Source organism: Silene latifolia, chromosome 11 (assembly GCF_048544455.1).
Source record: "Silene latifolia isolate original U9 population chromosome 11, ASM4854445v1, whole genome shotgun sequence".
NCBI lineage: Eukaryota > Viridiplantae > Streptophyta > Magnoliopsida > Caryophyllales > Caryophyllaceae > Silene > Silene latifolia.
In genome coordinates, this window is record NC_133536.1 from 166,755,822 (window position 1) to 166,779,225 (window position 23,404).

General features: G+C 40.5%; 1 non-coding gene across 1 annotated transcript; it reads right to left on the reverse strand.

The window, feature by feature from the left end:
• Nucleotides 1–5,652: 5,652 nt before the first annotated feature.
• On the reverse strand, nucleotides 5,653–5,758 carry LOC141615621 (small nucleolar RNA R71). Its single transcript, XR_012530033.1, has one exon. It is a non-coding gene; the product is annotated as a small nucleolar RNA R71 (small nucleolar RNA).
• Between the last annotated feature and the right edge of the window lie 17,646 nt (nucleotides 5,759–23,404).

A 23,404-nucleotide genomic window follows, 5' to 3' on the forward strand; every position in this document is an offset into this window, starting at 1 on the left:
AGATCTGCATAACTCTTCTGCCTATCCTGAGCTGCTCTCATCCTCTCCCTGATCATCCTAATCTGCTCAACCATGTCATGTACCATCGCTGGTCCTAAAACCACTACCTCAGCACTGTCATCCCAACAGATCGGACTCCTACATCTTCTCCCATATAAAGCCTCAAACGGTGTCATGCCAATACTAGTGTGATAGCTGTTGTTGTAAGAAAACTCTATCAAATCCAACCCCTGTTCCCAGCTACCACCAAAGTCCATCACACAAGCTCGTAACATATCCTCAAGACTCTTGATTGTTCTCTCTGTCCGACCATCTGTTGTAGGATGAATTGTTGTACTCATCTTCAATGTCATTCCTAAAGATTCCTGTAACTCTTTCCAAAACTTGGAGATAAACCTCGCATCTCTGTCAGATACTATGTCTTTAGGCACCCCATGTAACTTTAGCACATTCTTCCGATAGGCCATAGCTAATTGTGCTTTAGTCCATGTATCTTTCATTGGCACAAAATGAGCTGAGTTGGTCAGTCAATCCACTATAATCCATATCATGTTGTTACCATGTTGACTCTTTGGCAAACCCACGATAAAATCCATAGAAATGGATTCCCACTTCCACTCAGGTACCTCAAGAGACTGAATCTTACCTTGTGGTCATCGTTGTTCCCCTTTAACTCTCTAGCATGTCAAACAACGGGCCACAAACTCAGCTGTTTCTTTCTTCATCCCTGGCCACCAGAACGTGTTCTTTAAATATTTGTACAGCTTGTCACCACCTGGATGTATCGAATACGGTGTACAACGTGCCTCTATCATGATTGTCTTTTTCAGCTCCTCATCATTAGGGACACAACACCTCCCATCAAACTTCAAACTACCATCTGAATTAATAGAGAATCTAGATATTGTCCCTTTCTCTACTCCAGCTCTCCACTCTACCATCTTAGGATCCAAACCCTGTTTACCTCGTATATCATCATAAAGATCAGGCTGCACTGTCAAATCTCCCATGGCATCCCCTCTCTGTATCATATGTATCCCAAACTTCCCCACCTCATCTCTCAACCTCATCAAAGATATAGATGTACATAAAGAATGTACACTCTTCCTGCTCAAAGCATCTGCAACAACATTGGCTTTCCCTTCATGGTAGATAATATCCATGTCATAATCGCCAATCAACTCCATTCACCTCCTCTGTCTCATGTTCAACTCCTTTTGAGTGAAGATGTACTTGAGACTCTTGTGATCTGAAAATACCTTAAAGGTCGCCCCATAAAGGTAATGTCTCCAAATCTTGAGAGCAAACACTACTGCACCCAACTCTAGGTCGTGTGTATGATAATTCTCCTCATAAGGCTTCAATTGCCTAGAAGCATAGGCAATTACTTTACCGTTCTGCATCAACACACATCCCAACCCATTCTTTAAGGCATCTGTATAAACCTCAAAGTTCTCACTCCCTTCAGGCAATGCTAAGATGGGAGTTGTGGTCAAACGCTCCTTTAATGTTTGGAACGCCGTCTCACAACTCTCATCCGAACGAAACCTGTTCTCTTTCCTCATCAAAGCTGTCATAGGTCTAGCAATCTTGGAGAAATCCTTCACGAACCGTCTGTAGTATCCAGCTAAACCCAAGAAACTCCGAATCTCAGCTACATTCTTCGGTGCTTCTTACTTGGTCACTGCTTTAATCTTTGCCAGATCCACAGCTAGCCCATCCTTAGAGATCACATGCCCCAGAAAAGCAACTTTCTCTACCCAGAACTCACACTTGGACAACATAGCATACAACTCGTGTTCTCTCAAGGTCTGCAAAACGATCCTCAGATGTTCCTCATACTCCTCCTTAGTCTTGGAATGAACTAAGATGTCATCAATGAAAACCACCACAAACTTCTCCAGAAACTGACTGAAACCTCTGTTCATCAAATCCATAAACACAACCGGTGCATTAGATAACCCAAAAGGCATCACCACATACTCATAATGGCCATACCTCGACGTGAAAGCTGTCTTTGGTATGTCCACCTCCCTAATCTTCACCTGATGGTATCCCGACCTCAAATCAATCTTGGAAAAGACTGTTGCACCACTCAACTGATCAAAAAGGTCATCTATCCTTGGCAAAGGATACTTGTTCTTCACCGTCACTCGGTTCAACTCTCGGTAATCTATGCACAACCTCAAACTCCCATCTTTCTTCTTCAACAAAAGAATTGGTGCTCCCCACGGTGATACACTTGGTCTAATGTATCCTTTCTCTATCAGATCGTTCAACTACTTCCTGAGCTACTCCAACTCCTTAGGACCCATCCGGTACGGTACCTTAGAGATTGGCCCCGTCCCCGGTTTCAACTCAATTGTGAAATCTATCTCCCTCTTCGGCGGCAACCCCGGAATCTCCTCTGGAAAGACATCTGAAAACTCCCCCACAACTGGTATCTAATCAACTGTCGGACTCTCCATCCGGTCATCTCTCACATGGCACAAGATCAACGGGCACCCCTTCCTCAGATAGGACTTCAAGGTCACAGCTGCAATCAACTTAACTTTGGGTTTGACAACAAACCCACGATAAGACACACTAATGCCCTTAGGACCTCTCAGAGACACTTTCTTTTGAGGACAGTATATCTTTGCTTTATACTTTCCTAACCAACCCATCCCGACTATCATCTCGAAACCGTTTAAAGGAAACTCAAGCAAGTATACAGGTAGATCAACTTGCCCAACTATCAAAGATACATCCCTAAACAACCTCCCACATGTTACAGACTCTCCCGAACGTATAAAAACTTTCTCACTTACAGACTCATACTCTCTCAAGCCTAACTGTTTAACATAACTCGAAGATACAAACGACTAAGACGCCTCTGAATCAAACAGAAAAAAGGTGTGAACACCATTAACAAGAAAGGTACCAATGATAACATGCGCGTCGTCCTCAGCTGCTTGTTTGTCCATCTTAACAGCTTTCCACTGGTCTTCTGCCCACCTCCCTCGGCAGTACTGGCTGAAGTAGTCGGCTTAGCACCCGACCCTTGGTTGTTGTTGGTGTTGGTAACTGGTTTCTAATTAGAATTTACGCTATTGCGGTTACCTCAACCGTTGTTGTTCTGACCTCCCCGGTTGCTCCATGACCCAGGTGGTTTGTTACTCGCAAAACTCTGTGCCGGTCCCTGGGAAAAATGATGCGACCATAATTGGCGCATATTTAGCCCCCGAATTACCATTGTTTCCATGCTTTTTAGTGCCTATTTGGGTCATTTCTTATCTTTAGTTCTTTGTTTTGCATATTCTTTGAGATTTTGATCCCTTGGTAGGAAAGGAGTAAGAATCTTGCATTTTCATGGCAAAACGAGGCTAAATTGATTGTATTCAATGACCAAGCATCAAGGAGAGACAAGACTAGAAGGCCTTTGTACATATCTTAGTAGAAGAGCAATGTTGAGAAAAGGATCCTTGCGTCCCCGAGGAAATCCCCAAGGAATTTATGAAGAAAAGGGAAGAAAAGAAGAAGAATTGAAGCTGACCAACAATCCGAACGGATTGTACCAAATCCGCCCGTCCGTCCAGCCCAATCCGAGCGTCTCACCTTGGAATCCGCTCGGATTCCCCCAGCACAATCCGAGCGTCCCTCTCTTGAATCCGCTCGGATTCCTCAGCCCAGATTTGGCCGTCCCGACTCCAATCCGCACGGATTTCAGTACAGCATGTTTTTCATTCTTCAAGCTACGAAAAGAGAAGCCCTTCTCTCAGAAAATACCGGATTCTCCTTGCTCAACTTAAAAAGTGTAATTACTAGTTTAGCCCTTAGTTAACCCTAATGCATCCTCCCTAATTTTCACTATAAATACCCCATTAGTCTAATTAGAGGAGCATGTTCTTCTTATCAATATTTAGAGTAGTTAATATCAATCAAATCTCTCTTTAATATTGTAATCAAGTATTAATCAAGTTTTAATCCAAGTTTTAGTTCTTTAATATCTCTCTTGTTCTTCCTTTATTTTGGGTAATTAGAAGATTATTGGGTTTATTGGGAGATTGACAACCTTCCATCAATCATCAAGTTCTTCTATTATTCTTTGCATTATTATTTTGGAATCATTAGTAGGTATAATCTCTTAATCCCTTTTTAATTATTGTTAATTACTTTCATTTATTCATCATGTTTCATATTGTTAGTATGATTGACAACCTTGCTAGCATGATCAACATGATAATGAGTGAGTAGTCTCTTAGCTAGGGTTTAATGGGTGATTAGGGGAAACCAACATGGGGAATGATTCATGCTTAAATCAATATGCTTTCATACCTTATTTGCTTGCTTGTTTTGATCTTAATACATGCACATGTTATATTTGATGAAATGCTAAGCCTATGAATCCTTGCATTTACTATCATCTCCTATCTTTTCAATTTGACTTGTAAGACATAACCCAACTCGAGTCTTGTTAGACCATGCATGTGTTGAGTAGGAAAGATTAAGTCGACTTGTAGGTGTTGTACAATCTAATCGATTCGGCTCCGGGACCCAAACTTTCCTAGGATTGTAAGATATAACCCAACTCAATCCATCACAACAATAATTGCTTGCTTATAATTTGAGAACATGTTTGTATGATCATATCCCATGATTCCCCTATGAACCCATGACACCCTAGTGCCTTTAATCAATTGTTTACACCCCTTATTTTATTCATCTTGCTAGTTTATTTTCATTGTTATTTTAGTTTAGTAACCTTCTACATCAACCCAATTTGTGACACCCCTAGACACTACTAGTTACAATAGAATTCTCATTTCAATACCCGTCCCTTGGGATCCGACCTTTACTTGCCTCTTTACTAATTGTAGAGTTGTTTGTGAAGTATAAATTGTGTTTTTTATCGACCATTGACCAACGACCACATATGCTTAATTGTGAACACGAAATGGACCCGATCAAAAATGGCGCCGTTGCTGGGGACGGTGTTTAATTGATTTAAGATTTCTTTTATTGTTATTAGTTGTGTCTTTTTCACCTTGGGGAAGTAAAACTCCTCAAGGTTTGTTCTAATTGTTTTCGAGTTGTTTGATATTTTGCATGTCTAGAAGGTTACAAAGTGATTTGTTACCTTTTGACCGTGAAATCGAAAGAACCTTGACGAATAATAGGAGACTTGTTAGGAGGAATTTGAGAGGTGTTGGTGAAGTTGTTCAACCCACTAGTGAGTTTGTCAATCCTTTCGCAATAGAAGGAGAAGAAAACCCATTACACAATATCCCACAAAATCCACCTACAATGCCTAAATTCTCGTCACACTCTATACCCACCGAGGAGGATCTACCAAATGGTACTCCTACACCGCAACATCTCACCGATAATTTTATTGCCAAGTCCGCCCTCATCGTTGAGAGGAGCCAATTCGGGGGAATGCCTAGTGAGGACCCTCATTCTCATATGGAAACCTTTTGCGATTATTGTGAAGCTATCTCTCAAACGGGCGTGACTCAAGACCAAATCAGATGGGTCTTATTTCCTTTTTCGTTAATCGGCACCGCAAAGCAATGGTTGAAGGGCCTTGATAAGGCCACCCTTGGAATAGATTCTTGGAAGAAGTTAGCTCTAGCTTTCTACAAAAAATTCTACCCACCGGAAAAGACTAACATGCTAAGAGCTCAAATTCCGGGTTGTAAGCAAGGGATGAAGAATCTTTGTATGAAGCTTGGGAGCGGTTCAAAGGTATTTGTCGCTCATGTCCTCACCATGGACTTAGCGAATGGTTTTTAGTGCAACAATTTTGGAATGGTTTATATGAAGATTCAAGGAACATTCTCAATATGGGATCAAATGGGATGTTCACCGAAGTTGATGACAATCAAACATGGAACAAGATTGAGGAAATGGCGGTCCATAATTCACAATATAGTAGACCTCGCAAGGCTACTAGAGGAGGAAAGCATGAAGTGGACTCCGTTACTCAATTGGGTGCTCAACTTAGTGCTCACATTGACACAATCAACTTGAAGTTTGAACAAGCTATGGCTAGACTTGGGGAAAACTCAAAAACATCAAAGCATCATGTCAATGCCATGACGGCATCCTCATCAATCCCAAGCGGGATATGTGAGAATTGTGGAACTTTGGGTCATGACTCAAGTGAGTGTAGGGGAACAACCGAACAAGTTAATGCTTTCCAAGCTTACAAAAGTGGTACCCCTTATTCAAATTTTTACAATGAAAACACCAAGTTCCATCCAAATCTCTCATACAAAAGCCAAAATGTTCAAAACCCTCAAACAACATACACTCCACCACCCATGAGAAACCAAAATCAAAGACCCTTTTACAATCAAAACCAAGGTTACCAAAATCAAAATCCATACAATCACCAAAATGACCAAGGTTTTGATGTCCAAAAAGCGGTCCTCCAAATGCAAAAGAATCAACAAGAATTTTTCACTCAAATGCAAAAAGATAGCCAAGCAAAAGACACCACCATCAACAACATTCTAGCTCACACCAAGATGTTGGAAACACAATTAACTCAACTAGCATCTTCAAGCTCACAAAGACAAAAGGGGCAATTACCACCTCAAAGTAATCCCCCTAGACATGAAACGGTTAGTGCCATTCACTTGAGAAGTGGTACAAGATATGAAGCACCGAAGGAGCAAGTTGAGGATGAAGTTGTGAGAGCTAGTGAGAATGAAGTTGTGGTGCAAGGTCCCAAAGAAGGGGAATCATCAAAAGAAGAAAGTTCAAAGAAAAATAAAGACAAAGCCAAAGAAAAGGAGCCCATTGTGATTAGACTTCCTTTTCCAAGTCGTCAAGCCAAGCCCAAATTTGATGATCAACTTGGAAAGTTCATGGAGATTGTGAAGAACTTAGAAGTCTCAATTCCTTTCACGGAATTAATCAATCACGTTCCGGCCTATGCAAAGTACATGAAAGATATCCTCACAAAGAAGAAGTCGATCCGGAAACTTGAGACTATCGCCTTTACTAAGGTGAGTAGTGCAATACTTCAAGGGAGTTCACCTCCAAAGTTAAAGGATCCGGGAAGCTTCTCAATACCGTGTACCATTGGCGACACAACGATCAACAAAGCCTTATGTGATCTAGAGGCTAGTGTGAGTGTCATGCCATACTCGGTAAGTAAAAGGTTGGGAATGGGAGAGCTTAAATGCACCAATATCACTCTTCAAATGGCCGATAGATCGACGAAGACACCATTAGGGATATGGGAAGATGTCCCCGTGCGAATTGGGAAGTTTTTCATCCCGGTAGACTTTGTCATTGTTGATATGGAAGAAGATTCCAACATTCCAATCATCTTAGGAAGACCTTTCCTACACACGCGGTGCGGTGATTGATGTGAAACATGGAGAGCTCACTCTAGAAGTGGGAGATGAAAGCATAACTTTTAATCTTGACAAGACCATGAGAGCTCCTCGTTTGCATGAGCCATGTTTCATGATTGATCATTATAGCCGGAAAGATGAAAGGAAGAAATCGGAACTCCAATGGAGGAAGAAAATTGAAGATGCTCCATTCAAAGAGCAAGTGAATTGTGACAAGGAGAGCTTGCAAAGCTCATCAAAATCAACCAAGGAAGAAGAGGATGGCCTCATTGGCCAAGAGAAGAAATTGGGAGAGTTGTCTCCATCTAAGCAAGAGATTTTCAATGATCAACTCAATGAAGTTTGTGGTCTTTGGGACGACGAATTTGAAGGGATCTTTAATCCCTACAAGGGGCATGCCATCGATCATGATCAACAACAAGGGCCACGGTCTATTGAGGACCTCTACCATAACAATGAACAAGCTTTTGATTACTTTTTCAAGGTGTTAAGCAACATCAACAACACCTTGAACATGCCCCCTTGACATCTCATCGAGAATGAGAGTTTGGTGGAGTCCTCCCTAAACCACCACTTGTAAATATTTCTAACTCCCTAACTTACTTTTCAATTTTTGTATTGCATTTTTGTCATTTTTGGATTTTATTTACTTTGATCAAAATAATTGTCATGTAAGAGAGAAGTGAGGGAGGGACTAACAATTTCAATTGATGTGTAGTGCTTTACCTTAGTGTGGGGATGGCAATTGCCTAGGCTATTCATGCCTTAGTAGTGCCCCCACAATGAAGAACACAAGAAATGAAGAAGAATGGAAGAATGGTAAAGGGAAATGCATTGTGCACGAATGAAGTGAATCCAGGTACAAAGGACCGAGAATCCGAGCGGATTCACGATAATCCGCCCGTCTGCAAAGAAATCCGAGCGTCTGCCGAGAAGACGCCCGTCTGAGCCGAGCTGAAATTGCAAATTTCTTGACTGTTGAAGAATCCGAGCGTATTTACGGAAAGACGCCCGTCTCACGAATCCGCCCGTCTTTTATACAAGACGCCCGTCTTGCACTGAAGAAAACAAAGAAAAATCTCGGACTGAAATCCGTCCGTCCTGCACAAAATCCGCCCGTCCCTCAACAGAAGAATCCGAGCGGATTCCCCAGAATCCGCCCGTCTCTAGGCGGGATTTTGAAAATTTTGAAGCTGCAGAATCCGCACGGATTGCGCCCAATCCGCACGGATTGTCCCTGCGTTTTGAAATTGTCGACTTCTTTATAACCCACCCCACCTTCATTCATTCATTCATTCACAAACACTACCCACAACATCAAAACCCTCATCCTCTCCATCACAAAAACAAAAACCCTCAACAAAATCCACCAAAATCAAATCAAACCATCCTTCAAACAACAAATCAATCACTCCATCTCCAATAACAATCAAAACCAAGAACAAATTCTTCAACCTTTGAGTCGATTTTTGATTTCATAAAGGCAAAGCCTTTCACCTTCAAATCGATTTGGGCATTCTACAAATTGAAGATTTTTGATTCTTTTCTTGGTTAGTTCATGAAATGGCAAGGACAAAGGGTGCAACAAAGGCAACAAAGGCACCAAAAGCAAAGGCTCTCTCTCAAAGGCAAAAAGCTCTCCAAACAAAGAAAGCTTTGGCAATGGTGGTAGCAACACCAAACTTGGAAGTGCAACCACAACAACAACAAACTTCTATGGGAGCATCACCTTCTACTCCGGTAATCGATCAACTCTTGCATTATCCGGAGGTAACTTTTATTTCCGATACCCATAGAAAGACATTTGCCAAGTTTGCTATGAAATCAATTCAATCCACCAAATTCACATGTGAAGATGCTTTAGAGAAATTAGGTGTTCTTGAACAAACAAAAGCCTTTTTCAATGCCATGGGTTTGAAGAAATTGTTTGAAACAAAGGAAGTAACATACCCCTCCCTTGTCTTAGAATTTTTAAGTTCTTTAAAAGTGACAAAAGTTGAGAATAGGGAAAATCTTGAGTTTCGTCTAGCTAACACTAGTAGACGCATTACCTTTCCGGAATTGGGTGAAATTTTGGGTCTTAGCGATGAAGAGAAATATTATAAGCAATATGGGAAGTATGACCCCGAGCCTCTTTGGGAGGCAATCTCCGGGAAGAAATTTGATGATTTTCATGCTTGTCGTGCTCTTTTGGTCCATCATCCGGGCATAAGAGTATGGCACAAAGTTGTGGGAAATACCATAATTGCTAGGAAAGACACCAATCATTTCACAAGACTTGATTTTATTCTCCTTGAATCGGCTTTGAATATTGGAAGAATTCACACCAAGCCTTACAATTCTTTGAGGCTATTGGTTGATAGATGGCTCCATGTAGATAGTGGGAAGAAGGGTACAACCGTTATTGTTAATGGCGGCCTAGTCACGGTCCTAGCCAAGCACTTTGATCCTAATTTCAATAAGGATAGCAAGTACAAGGCAAAGGAAGGTGGCCATCTTATTGATATGTCTATCATGATTAACAAGTTCAAGTGGGTTGCTCACAATCCCCTTGACACCAAGTATGGGTGGCTTACTAGTGAGGCTCGATCATTCACTTTACCCGCGAAGATTTGTCGTCTAAGTGTCCACCGGACCAACTATTTACTTCCCCTATCCGAAGAAGCCGAGTACATCATTCAACAACAAAAGGGTGATCATGAAACTCCCTCCTCTTCCATTGTTATACCGCCTTACCCCTTTGTGTATGAAGAGTTCAAACCGCAAGGAGTTTAAATTGGGAAAGACTATGTCACTCTTCTTATGCAAGCCATGCACAAGCAAGCTTATGAAGATCGGAAGAATGCTTATTTAGCTCAATATCCTCCCCTCTTACATCTAGCTAGGCAAGGACTCCTTGATCCATCTTGTCCTTTGCCTAGTTGGGCGGATAGAGAAGCCTTATTTCCGGGTGCATCTAGGGACGTGGTGGAAGACAATGAGGTTGTTGGAAATGGTGAAGAAATTGATGATAATATTGAGGAAGAAGCAAGTGGGGATGAAGAAAGAGATGGTGAAGATGATGATGAGCAAGATAATGAAGAAAGTGATAAAGAAAGTGCCAAGGAAAGTGGCAATGTGACCACTTCTCATGAGGGAAGTGATGATGATGATAGCATGATGGAAGACTAGCCTTGGATACTCCTACTCTCCCATGGTTTGTCTATATCTCTTTGTATTTTATTTCATTTTGATCATTTTTGGTTTAGTCCTAGCAACATCAAAGGACTCACACCTCGGTTCCATTGAGGTGTTCTTTCTTTTTTGTTCCCATTTGTAAAATCCAAAATGACAATCTAGTTTCATGCATAGCATAGTGTGTGCATGAACTATACCCATCCTTGGACATTAGCAATAGTGTCTTATTTGGTTTGGGGAAGTTAATGCATACACAACGGGAGGTAATCTAAATTATCCTCTCCGTCATAACAAAAACCATGCATCATGTAGTGTAGCTTAGTGTAGAATTGCATTTAGTATAGAAATCATGCATCATCTTTGCATAATTTCCATCATTTTGGCCATTGAGGACAATGCCCATATTAGTGTGGGGATGGGAATTCTAACACTTAACTTTTATTCAAAAACCCATAAAAATTGAAAAATTTCAAAAACCATAAAAATTTGAAAAAAAAAAATTGAAAATCCAAAAACAAGTTCATTTCCTTTGTATATATTGTCTTGTATATATTGTGTTTGTTTTATCCTTGTTCACTTTGATTGACTACGCCACATCCGAGACATGAGGATATTGAAGACCGCATGGTATGATCTTTCCAATCTCTTTTTTCCTCTTTATGTTAATGACTATGTGGCTTTATTTTGATTGATGCGGTAAAACAATGTGAACTTAGGATTGCATTTAGTTTATATGCCATATTAGTTGGTAGAATCATTTGCATTAGGATGTGTATATGTTAGTTGCATCATGGCATGTAGTTGCATGGATAGAAAAATTTTGTGAAACCGTCTATTTGGGAAGCTTGACAAGTGTATATAGGCCCTAGTAGATGCTTTTTATTCTTAAGACTTTGCTTGTTAGAATACTTGTAAAACACCCTAGGATGTGTCATGCTAGTATCCTTTGACCCATGGTTTAAGGCCTAGTCAAGAGTACCTTGTGGTGTGATAACTCCTTGGCTACCGTTTATTCCAAGGTGACCCTTGAAACCATGCAACCATCATTCATCCATGTTCTACCACATTTTTGTCATCAAAGGGAATGGGCACAAAAAAAGAAATCAATTTGAGTTCAATGAAATGAAAAGTGAAAGAAAGTTTGCAAAAATGCATCAAATGAAAAGAGGAGCAAAAATAGAACTCCTAAGCTTCAAATACAAGGCACCCTCGTTACTAATTGGGGTGACTTTGAAAATGTTCAAAAGAAAATGCAAAAAGTTGAAAAAGTTGTCAAGTATTGAAAAGCCAAAAATCAAAAAGAAATGGCAAGAAAGTGTTCTCAAATGTCAAATGCCGAATGTGATTGGGGGGAAAAACAACAACAAAAGCAAACTCCCAAAATGAAACTCAAATACTATCGATCCCTTTATCCATCGTATCCATTTTTGTGCATGGTAGAGAGGGGACGACCCTTCTTCGTGTCTAGGCAAGAGGGGGAATTCCGCGATCCTCCAGTGTTTCTAACACCATAGGGAGTCTACTCTTGACAAAAGCATTTAACGATTGAGGACAAAGGTACCCTAGCTTGACACATTTTGGAGGTGATTTATTGGTATCCTTCTAGGCTTAGTAGTTTGAATAAATTGCATCTATGAAGGATTGTGTACCCTTGAATTGCTTCCCTTGTAGATAATTTCCGCCACTTAGATGAGGAAAGTGGCTATTCTTTTTGTAGATACATCCATTATGTGATTTTATGTGCTTTAATGTTTGGATGTGTCGCCATTTTGGCAAGACCCACCTTGCCTTGCAAGAAGGCATCCTACCTCATGGTTGTCTTGTTGTGAGTTGAAGGGGCGGAGTGAAACCCGCTAATTGTCTCATATCGGCTATTATTATTAGGTTAGGTTAGTATTGGTCCTAGTCTTTGTCACCTCTTTACTCGGGACGAGCAAAGGTTCGGTTTGGGGATATTTGATGCGACCATAATTGGCGCATATTTAGCCCCCGAATTACCATTCTTTCCATGCTTTTTAGTGCCTATTTGGGTCATTTCTTATCTTTAGTTCTTTGTTTTGCATATTCTTTGAGATTTTGATCCCTTGGTAGGAAAGGAGTAAGAATCTTGCATTTTCATGGCAAAACGAGGCTAAATTGATTGTATTCAATGACCAAGCATCAAGGAGAGACAAGACTAGAAGGCCTTTGTACATATCTTAGTAGAAGAGCAATGTTGAGAAAAGGATCCTTGCGTCCCCGAGGAAATCCCCAAGGAATTTATGAAGAAAAGGGAAGAAAAGAAGAAGAATTGAAGCTGACCAACAATCCGAACGGATTGTACCAAATCCGCCCGTCCGTCCAGCCCAATCCGAGCGTCTCACCTTGGAATCCGCTCGGATTCCCCCAGCACAATCCGAGCGTCCCTCTCTTGAATCCGCTCGGATTCCTCAGCCCAGATCCGGCCGTCCCGACTCCAATCCGCACGGATTTCAGTACAGCATGTTTTTCATTCTTCAAGCTACGAAAAGAGAAGCCCTTCTCTCAGAAAATACCGGATTCTCCTTGCTCAACTTAAAAAGTGTAATTACTAGTTTAGCCCTTAGTTAACCCTAATGCATCCTCCCTAATTTTCACTATAAATACCCCATTAGTCTAATTAGAGGAGCATGTTCTTCTTATCAATATTTAGAGTAGTTAATATCAATCAAATCTCTCTTTAATATTGTAATCAAGTATTAATCAAGTTTTAATCCAAGTTTTAGTTCTTTAATCTCTCTCTTGTTCTTCCTTTATTTTGGGTAATTAGAAGATTATTGGGTTTATTGGGAGATTGACAACCTTCCATCAATCATCAAGTTCTTCTATTATTCTTTGCATTATTATTTTGGAATCATTAGTAGGTATAATCTCTTAATCCCTTTTTAATTATTGTTAATTACTTTCATTTATTCATCATGTTTCATATTGTTAGTATGATTGACAACCTTGCTAGCATGATCAACATGATAATGAGTGAGTAGTCTCTTAGCTAGGGTTTAATGGGTGATTAGGGGAAACCAACATGGGGAATGATTCATGCTTAAATCAATATGCTTTCATACCTTATTTGCTTGCTTGTTTTGATCTTAATACATGCACATGTTATATTTGATGAAATGCTAAGCCTATGAATCCTTGCATTTACTATCATCTCCTATCTTTTCAATGAGACTTGTAAGACATAACCCAACTCGAGTCTTGTTAGACCATGCATGTGTTGAGTAGGAAAGATTAAGTCGACTTGTAGGTGTTGTACAATCTAATCGATTCGGCTCCGGGACCCAAACTTTCCTAGGATTGTAAGATATAACCCAACTCAATCCATCACAACAATAATTGCTTGCTTATAATTTGAGAACATGTTTGTATGATCATATCCCATGATTCCCCTATGAACCCATGACACCCTAGTGCCTTTAATCAATTGTTTACACCCCTTATTTTATTCATCTTGCTATTTTATTTTCATTGTTATTTTAGTTTAGTAACCTTCTACATCAACCCAATTTGTGACACCCCTAGACACTACTAGTTACAATAGAATTCTCATTTCAATACCCGTCCCTTGGCATCCGACCTTTACTTGCCTCTTTACTAATTGTAGAGTTGTTTGTGAAGTATAAATTGTGTTTTGTATCGACCATTGACCAACGACCACATATGCTTAATTGTGAACACGAAATGGACCCGATCAAAAAACTCCCCTGTCCCGATGTTGGGGCTGGTGTCCTTTACAGTTAGTGCAAGGACTTATAAATCTCTAAAAGGATCAAAGGGTATACTTTTGTATTATAATCAGTTGGTCCACGTTTATCAATAACGGTTGGCTTGCTAGATAAGTTTGACGTTATTGTCATACAGATGGCGGTGATCAACTGGTCCCTAAAAGTCACACCTATAGGATACGTTTGAGAGATGTGACGGTATGAAAATACAGTCATGTTGATGCCAGAAAATTGACTAAGCAGTTAGTCCGAGTTATTTGACTAATAATTAGTCAAAATGCGATGTTGAGATATTTTATTTAATACGGATTAAATAAAATTGGCTAAGGCGAATTAAACAGTTAATTCGTAAATTAAATATTAACGATTATATTTAATTAATGTATATTGAATTAATTATACAATATTGTTTTTGTCGGACATGTATTAATAATTCAACTAATCCGTGTCATTAGTTGATGTTTTAATAACCGATAACCGATGACGATTTATAATAAAGACCGCGTCATATACATTTTAGCATCGGACCACGAGTTAAAATAAGGAGAAAATGAAAGCCCATTTCCCCCTCAGTTTGGCCGAACCAAGCAAACAAAAGAGAGCTCTCTCTCTTTTGTAACCTAATTGTTATTCATTTGAAAAATCATTAGGGTTTTGAGAACATTGCCTCTCAAAAAAAATTCAGATCTCACATCGGAAAAAACTCACATAACAACTCTCTCAATATTGCAAGTCAATTAGAGAGTAATTCTAGCACAAGGGCATAGTCTCAGACGGTCTTGGGTGCAACGATTAGGAGGAAATCTACTTTGATTTCTGTTCATTACGCCGCACTACAAAGGACCCGAGGTTGATTCTTAATCTTTATCGTTTCATTGTTGTTTTTCGTTTATGACAATAAATTGCATATTAAATTTACGTTATAGTCCTATAATTTAAGGGTATTATACGGATATTACCCCTCAAGTGGTATCAGAGCGAGGCCACGTAAATTTTTCTATGTGATTTTCATCAAACGAATTTGAATCGATAATTTTGTTTGCATAAAATTTCGTGCGGCTCAAAATTTTTTGGTCTCGGCAAATTTTTTTTGAAACCGTGTGGCCTTTTGTTCTCACGGCCTGTTTTATTTTTTTTTGCCTTGAATTGCGAGCCTCACGGTTCTTGTATGATCAGACGATCTTTTGTTTTCAATCGTTCTTTGCATATTGTAATTTTAATCGATAATTATTGCAATATGTTAAAGATGTATCAATTGTAGTTTCAATTCTATACGGATTAGATTAAATTGCAATTGGGTTTTAACAAATCGTTTTGTTTTGTTAATTGTTGCTCACGTTTTTGAGCCGAGAAATTTTTTTTGTTCTTTTTGTCTCGGCATTCAGCAGCAGTAATATAAAAAAAAAAAAAAAAAAAAAAATTGGGTACTGTTCACGTTCAGCCGTGAAGAAAAAAAAAATTTGTTTTGTTTTTTTTTTTTCGGCCATGTTTTATGCATAATACGTTTTTATGCATTCGCTTGATAGTGAAACGGTTCACTCACGTACCATTTGGTTATTTTAAAACGATTTAAAGTAACGGATTATCACGGATTAAAATTAAGTTGATTAAAGCGGTTTTGTCACATAATTTTAATCATTAAAGGTGGTTTGGATAAATTTAACATAATTACGGAATTATGTCACTAATAAATTTAATTTAGTTGATGCATTTTATATCGTTATTTTGAATGTTTTGAATGCTTTTAATTACGTATTTAATTTTTTTTACAATCAGTTGTAACTTAGTGTGGCCTTAGTAGAACGTGTTACCGTAATGATGGAACACGGTCTTGGTTGTATTTTGAGATCTCGCATCTCCATTTTGTTTTTCTTTTATAATTACAGTTTTTATTTAGAATGTAAATAGGTATATATTTTGTAAATTTTAATTGTAATTTTGAGAAGACCAAAGATGGAGACCGGATGCTCACTCATTTGCATGAAAAAGATGGAACATCAAGACAAGCTTCTCGGGTCCAACGGTGGATTCCAAAGTTGTATTATGTTCTTTTTACTAGGATAGGCCACACTAGGAATTTTTATTTACGTTTTGCATTCATTTATTTATTTTATCATAACGATAGATTGCATCATATTCCGCCTAAAACCAAACCACCTAATAATTGCATGAAAACTGACTCATATAGAGGTCACGCGTTAGTTTTCTATGACATTCTTATGTCACACGATCAAGTTTAAGCCATCACCTAAGTTAATTCATTCACGTAATGCTAGTTATTCGTTCACTTAAAATGAATTAAAACTAAGTTGATGGGATCTTCCTCGTATAAACAAAAATTGAGAACAGTCTTTATAGGTCAAACTCCAATGAATCCCTTCTTCGTCGGTAGGCATAATATGACCCCTTCTACGTCGGGTAAGTTGGAACCGATTGACCTATTTTATCTCAACACTATGGTCACTCGTGCGATCCTGTGATTATGGTGGACTATAGATAGGATTTACGGAAATCTATCGACCAAGAGTTTTTACGGAAGAACTAGCTAAACAGTTGGCTTATCAATTTACAGAAATTGAGTCTTGGGATCACTTGTATTATTCTTGAGGGAGATCAATTATGCAAGTGCAATGAGTCTACACGATTAAAATGAATTTTAATAGACTTAAATCACCTCGATGAGTTGCTTATTTCGTTTTTGTTTTTATTTCTTTTTCAGCGTAGATCACGTTTTTTAAACTGCTAATAACATAATGGCTGGCATCCTCGATGACCTAATGCCAAGTGCCACATTGGACCGTGAGTCCGGCCGGATCTTCATGAATCAGATGAATCAGTCCACTAGGCTGAAGAATGATGGATCAAACTTCGCGGAATGGGAGGCGGCACTACGGAATGCGCCCACTGCGACGGGAAGCTCAAGTATCTCGACGAGCCCCTCCCGCCAGGCCCAGGCCCCACGGCTCGAGTTAACGAGGTCTCCACGTATAGCGACTTCGTCATGGAAGCGGGTGCGATTAAAAACGTACTCATTTTTGCAATGGAATCCAATTTGCAGAAACGCTTCATAGCCCAAGGTGCAAACAAGATTTTCACCACGCTCACTAAGGAATTCTCGAAAGCACCGAGAATCGTGACCTATGAGCATACCACTCGCTTCTTTGATGCGAGACTCCAGAAGGGCCAACCGGTTAGCCCACACATTCTCAGCATGATTGAGAATGTCGAGAGACTGGAAGCGCTTGATTGTAAAATCAGCGAGAACATTGTGATTGACCGTATGCTTCATTCACTCCACGATGGTTTTGCGCTCTTTAGAGCCAATTACTATATGAATGATTTGAAGAAAAGTCCCCATGAACTGCACTCCTTCTCGTACAGGACCGAGAAGGACATGAAGTTCAGTGGGAGCATGAAACAAGATGTTCTCGTTGTGACAAACAAGGGCAAGGGTAAGGGCAAAGCTCAAGCGGACCTAGCGAGGCAAACCGAAGTTCAAGAAGTCGGGGTCGGGTAAGAGTGGTCCTGGTGAGGCAAGTAACTCATCGGGCGCGACAAAGAGCAAAACCGAAAACATGGAATGCCATCATTGCCACAAGACTGGGCATTGGAGGCGTACATGTCTGTTTATCATGAGGACATAAAAGCGATTCGCGTTAAACCCGTTGGTATGTCTTCTTCCTCTTCTACTTTTATTCATATGATTGAGATTAACCACGCAAGTTACGGAACTTGGGTACTAGATACTGGTTGTGGTTTTCATCTGTAATCATGTGCGGGGGCTCGAAACATCGAACCCCTCGTAAAGGGTGAGGTGGACCTGCGTGTCGGGAATGGAGCACGAGTGGCTGCCGTCTCGAGGGAACATACGTGATCCAGCTTCCTAGCGGATTTGAGTTATTTTTATATAACTGCTATTATGTACCAGTCTTTCTAAAAACATTATTTCGGTTTACGCACTTGACAAACTTGGTTTTTCATTTGTAATAGAGAATAATTCTTGCATTTTCTCATTACACGATATGATTTATGGCAAGGCAGTCTCTATGAACGGAATTTATGTTTTAGATCAGACCACTGAAATATTACACGTAATGAATAAAAGGTTAAAGGTTGGTGACAAAGATCAAACGTATCTATGGCACTGCCGTATGGGACATATTAATGAGAAACGCGTAAAACAGCTCATAAAGAATGGAGCTATCTCGGCCTTTGATTTTCAATCATTTGGCACGTGTGAATCATGTCTCATCGGTAAGATGACTCGAATTTCCTTCAAAGGTGTTGGAATGCGCGCTGCTGACCTATTAGGACTCATACATACGGATGTATGTGGGCCTATGTAAATCACCGCACGAGAAGGCTATAGGTATTTCATCACTTTCACGGACGATTTAAGTAGATATGGCTATGTCTACTTAATGAAGCATAAAAGTGAATCCTTTGAGAAATTCAAAGAATACCATAATAGGGTACAGAACCTACTGGGTAGAAAGATTAAAACACTACGTTCAGATCGTGGTGGCGAGTATCTTTCTCACGAGTTTGATCAACACCTTAAGGACTGTGGGATTGCCCTACGATTAACTCCACCTGGAACACCTCAGTTGAATGGTGTGTCCGAACGGAGAAATCGAACACTACTTGATATGGTTCGATCCATGATGAGTCACACCGTGTTGCCTGACTCATTGTGTGGTTATGCTCTTCTGTCAGATGCTCTAATACTTAACCGAAGTCCGTCTAAAGCTGTTGACAAGACTCCATATGAACTATGGAAGGGAACGGTCCCTAACTTGTCCTTTATACGGGTTTGGGGCTGCGAGGCTTATGTCAAGTGGAGACACGAGGATAAGCTCGGCCCGCGATCGGTCAAGACATACTTTATAGGTTATCCTAAAGGAACACTTGGTCATTACTTCTATTCGCCAACCGAACAACGCGTTTTTGTTGCGGCTAGTGCGACATTCTTAGAGAAGGAATTTCTCGAGAATGCAAAGAGTGATAGAACCTTCGACTTGTCGGAGATTCAAGAACCAAATACCGAGCAACCATTGGAGGAACCAATTCCTTCATTCCCGGCTGCGGTAAATATTCCTGAGGAACCTACGAGGTCGGGTAGAGTCTTTATTCCTCCGGACAGATACATTGGTATGGTCGAGGAACATGACATAGATGACATTCTACTCTTAACGAGTAGTGAACCCGCAACCTATAAAGGTGCCATGACTAGTTCTGACTCAAAGCTATGGCTTGAGGCCATGCAATCCGAGATGGACTCTATGTATGAGAACAACGTATGGGATCTTGTTGACTTACCTGCTAAGGTTCGTCCCCTTCAATGCAAATGGCTTTACAAGATAAAGCATTTTGTGGAAGGTCAACAAGATATCTATAAAGCACGACTAGTTGCTAAAGGTTTCACCCAAGTGCCAGTCCGCACTACGATGAAATTTTTGCACCCGTAGTCATCTTTGCGTTCCATTCGGATTATCTTAGCGATCGCCGCTTTTCATGATTATGAAATTTGGCAGATGGATGTGAAAACCGCCTTCTTAAACGGTTATTTGGAGGAAGAGTTGTACATGGTACAACCCGAAGGTTTCATCGATCCAGAACATCCTAAGAAAGTATGCAAGCTTAAGCGTTCCATTTATGGACTTAAGCAAGCATCTCGGAGTTGGAATCATCGCTTCGACCAAGTGATTAAAGAAAATGGATTTACTCGATCGGTCGAGGAACCATGTCTTTATATCAAGTCGAGTGGGAGCAAGATTGTCTTCCTAATATTGTATGTCGATGACATACTCCTGATTGGGAATGACATACCTCTCTTAACTTCGGTGAAAGTATCGTTGAAAAACCATTTCCAGATGAAAGATCTGGGTGAGGCACAAAGAATTCTAGGCATCCGTATCTATCGAGATAGATCACGACGGATGTTATCTCTTGATACGTGCCTAATGTATAGTCTTTTTGGCCTATTTCAGCACGTATTTCTATGCATTTCTATACTGTTTTTATAGTATTTTGCCCCGAATTGGCTACTTTGGTGTATTTTGTCCTTTTTGTAGGAATGATCGTGGAAGTAGCGGAACCATACTCCTTTTCGTCCATTTTGCATGCATTTAGAGGAGACGGGATTATCCCAGAGTGAGATGTTGCACTTAGAAGTGTCGTTGCACGCATTACGAGACATTTGGGTGAAGACGTGAGCTGAATTGAAGACCCAAGTGGTCTATCGAGCTGTTTGGTGGTCTATCGAGCTGATTGGTGGTCTATCGAGCTGATTGGTGGTCGATCGACTGGTTCCTAAGTTACCCAAGGCTCGATCGAGCTATTCCTTACTCGATCGAGTAAGATGCATTTGACCAAGTCCTCGATCGAGTACCCTACTGGTCGATCGAGAGACTTCTGCTGAGATGATGGTCGATCGAGTAGTCTAATCTACTCGATCGAGAGGTTTTCACAGGCGTGGGCTTTTAATTAGTCCGTGTTTTATTTTTCCGCATGAACACTTTGTTGTTTGGCTATATAACCTATGTTTTACTAGGTTATTAGTCATCTTTTATTCTTTTATCATCTCTTTTTACTCTCTAAGTATTCACATTAGAAACCACTGTTACTTCCTACGTTGCTCGAACTTTCTCTACTGTTACTTTCGTTTTCGGATTGTTTCACTCGGACCACGGGTTCTTTACGCCGGAAATTGCTTGGATTGTAATTCCTCTCTTCTTTCAATAATAATTAACCTTTCGTTGCATTAATTCCTTGTTATTGTTATCATTCTTTCTGCCCTAATTTCTATTATTGAATTTTACTATTATTTCGTTATGATATCTGCTGGGAAATTATCTGCTGTTAGATTAGTTATGAGTATGAGTACCTAAACCCCTTCATGTTAGGATTAGGGGATCTGCGGTAGAATAATGACGACGTAGTGAATGAATTAGACGAATTGACATAAGAGACTCTGTCACTATAGCAATATAACTGTAATTCTCGACCTAGTTGAGTGCACGCTTCTATGTCACCCATTAATCTGGCTACAATTAATCCTGGATCGAAAGATTGGACTAAATAGGCCTTATAAACATGAGACTACCCTAATGAGGACGAAAGTTAAGTTAGTGGTATTTTAGGGTGGGAAGTGGACCGAAATGACCTTCTAATATCCGTCTCACATTAGTTCGTCTGAGTCATTTACTGCTAAGTTGTTGAACTACCGTAGTGAACCGAAGTCCCGACATGTCCCCCTCTTATTGATAGTTTTAAATCATTTTCCTGCTTATCTGCTTTCTTCTTTATTTCTCTTCCTTTCAACTTCGTAGTTTAGAACCAAAAATTTAATCAACACCAGTTGTTACCGTAGAATTAGAAATAGATAGGCCGTAGTTGCGTTCCTCCCCGTGGATTCGATACTCGATTGCCTCTACTACATTTTTAGTTGAGACCGTTAGGTTTTATTTTTGACAGTGCGCGACGGATGTGTCAAATTTTAGCGCCGTTCTTGGGGAGGCAATTGTTCAATTTACTAGCTGTTTTATTTTTAATTCTTCTTTTAGTTTAAGGAACATCGTTCCTTAGACTATTCTCATATCTTGTCTTTAGTTTCTTCTTATGCGCGTCAGTCGCAAGGTGGGCCACTACTACCTTTTGATCCCGAGATTGAGAGATCTCTGCACGTAAAAAGGAGACTATTTCAAGAGCAACAGGCAGAGGAAGAGCCTAGTTCTCGTGGTAACTTTTACGAGAACGAGCTTTTCAAGACAATCCACCGTCTTCTCCGCTTTCCAATTCATCACTTGAATCTATAACTTTCCTGTTTTTCCCGAAATGGTGAGGAAGCAACCATCGCTAGTCACTCCGAGCCCACGGTGACAACCTTTATAAAGGGTTCGAACTGCCGGAGATGCTAGGAAGTTCGAGCCTAAGCCTTTGCATACATCAATATGGTCGAGAAAAATCGTCCGGGAGCTGCAATCAAGACGCAGCTCAGCATATGGAGACTTTCATTGATTACTGCTGCTCCATACCTCCTCCCACTGGCGTGACAGCTGACCAGATCAAAGAAACTATGTTCATCTTCTCACTCCGCGATGCTGCGAGGGAGTGGTATAGGGATTTGGACCGAGCTGCTCATGGCATAACAGATTGGAATTCGCTAGCATTGGCGTTTTATAAGAAGTATTTCTCTGCTTCGAGAACCATCGCCATTAGAGCTCAGATAACAAGTTTCAAACAAGGGCCCGACGAGAATTTCCACGAGGCATGGCTTCGATTTAAGAAACTGGTGCGGACCATACCGCATCACGGTTTCGAAAAGTGGAGCCTGTGTAACCATTTTTACAATGGTTTATATGATGATCGAGAGGGCTATATTAGATCTGCGACCAACGGTCGATTTGCTGACAACTTGGGAGCGACCAAGGGATGGAAGATTATAGATGATTTAGCCACTCACAGGGCTGAATATGGGAATTCAAGAGGAAACCAAAGGAGAGCCGTTGAATCCTCTTCAGTAGCCGCATTAGAAGCCCTTACCGCGAGGTTCGACAAGTATGAACTAGGGGGAGCTCTCAAGCCAGGGATGTACCAGGTTAATGCTATGACAGACGGTCCTTTCGTCTGTACGAGATGTAGGGTAGATGGACATGTCGCTGATTATTGTCCTAGTCCTTGTGAGCAATGTGCTGCCTTCCAACATTACAGGCAAAACAACACTCATTACGAGCCGAATATCCACCCCAATTTGAGGTGGAGTAACCAGAACGTACTCAACCCCACCGCTCCTCCAAATCAGCAGTAGCAGCCGTATATTCCTCCACACCAGAAGCAACAAGGCTATCAGAAGCCTCCGTCTTTCAACCCGCCTAACCAAGGTGCTTCGTCATCTAGCGGGGTGAGTGAGATAGGTGAGTTAAAGTCCATGATGCAGTCCATTGAAAAGCAATTACAACAGAAGGACACGGCATTCAAGGCACTTGAGACTCAAGTTGCTCAACTGGCTGAAAATCAATCTTCGAGGAAGCCCGGTCGTCTACCGACTCAAAATGACAAGAACCCAAATGAGACGGTGCATCTGATAGAGTTGAGAAGCGGTCTCTCTTATGAAGGACCAGAAGTACAGAA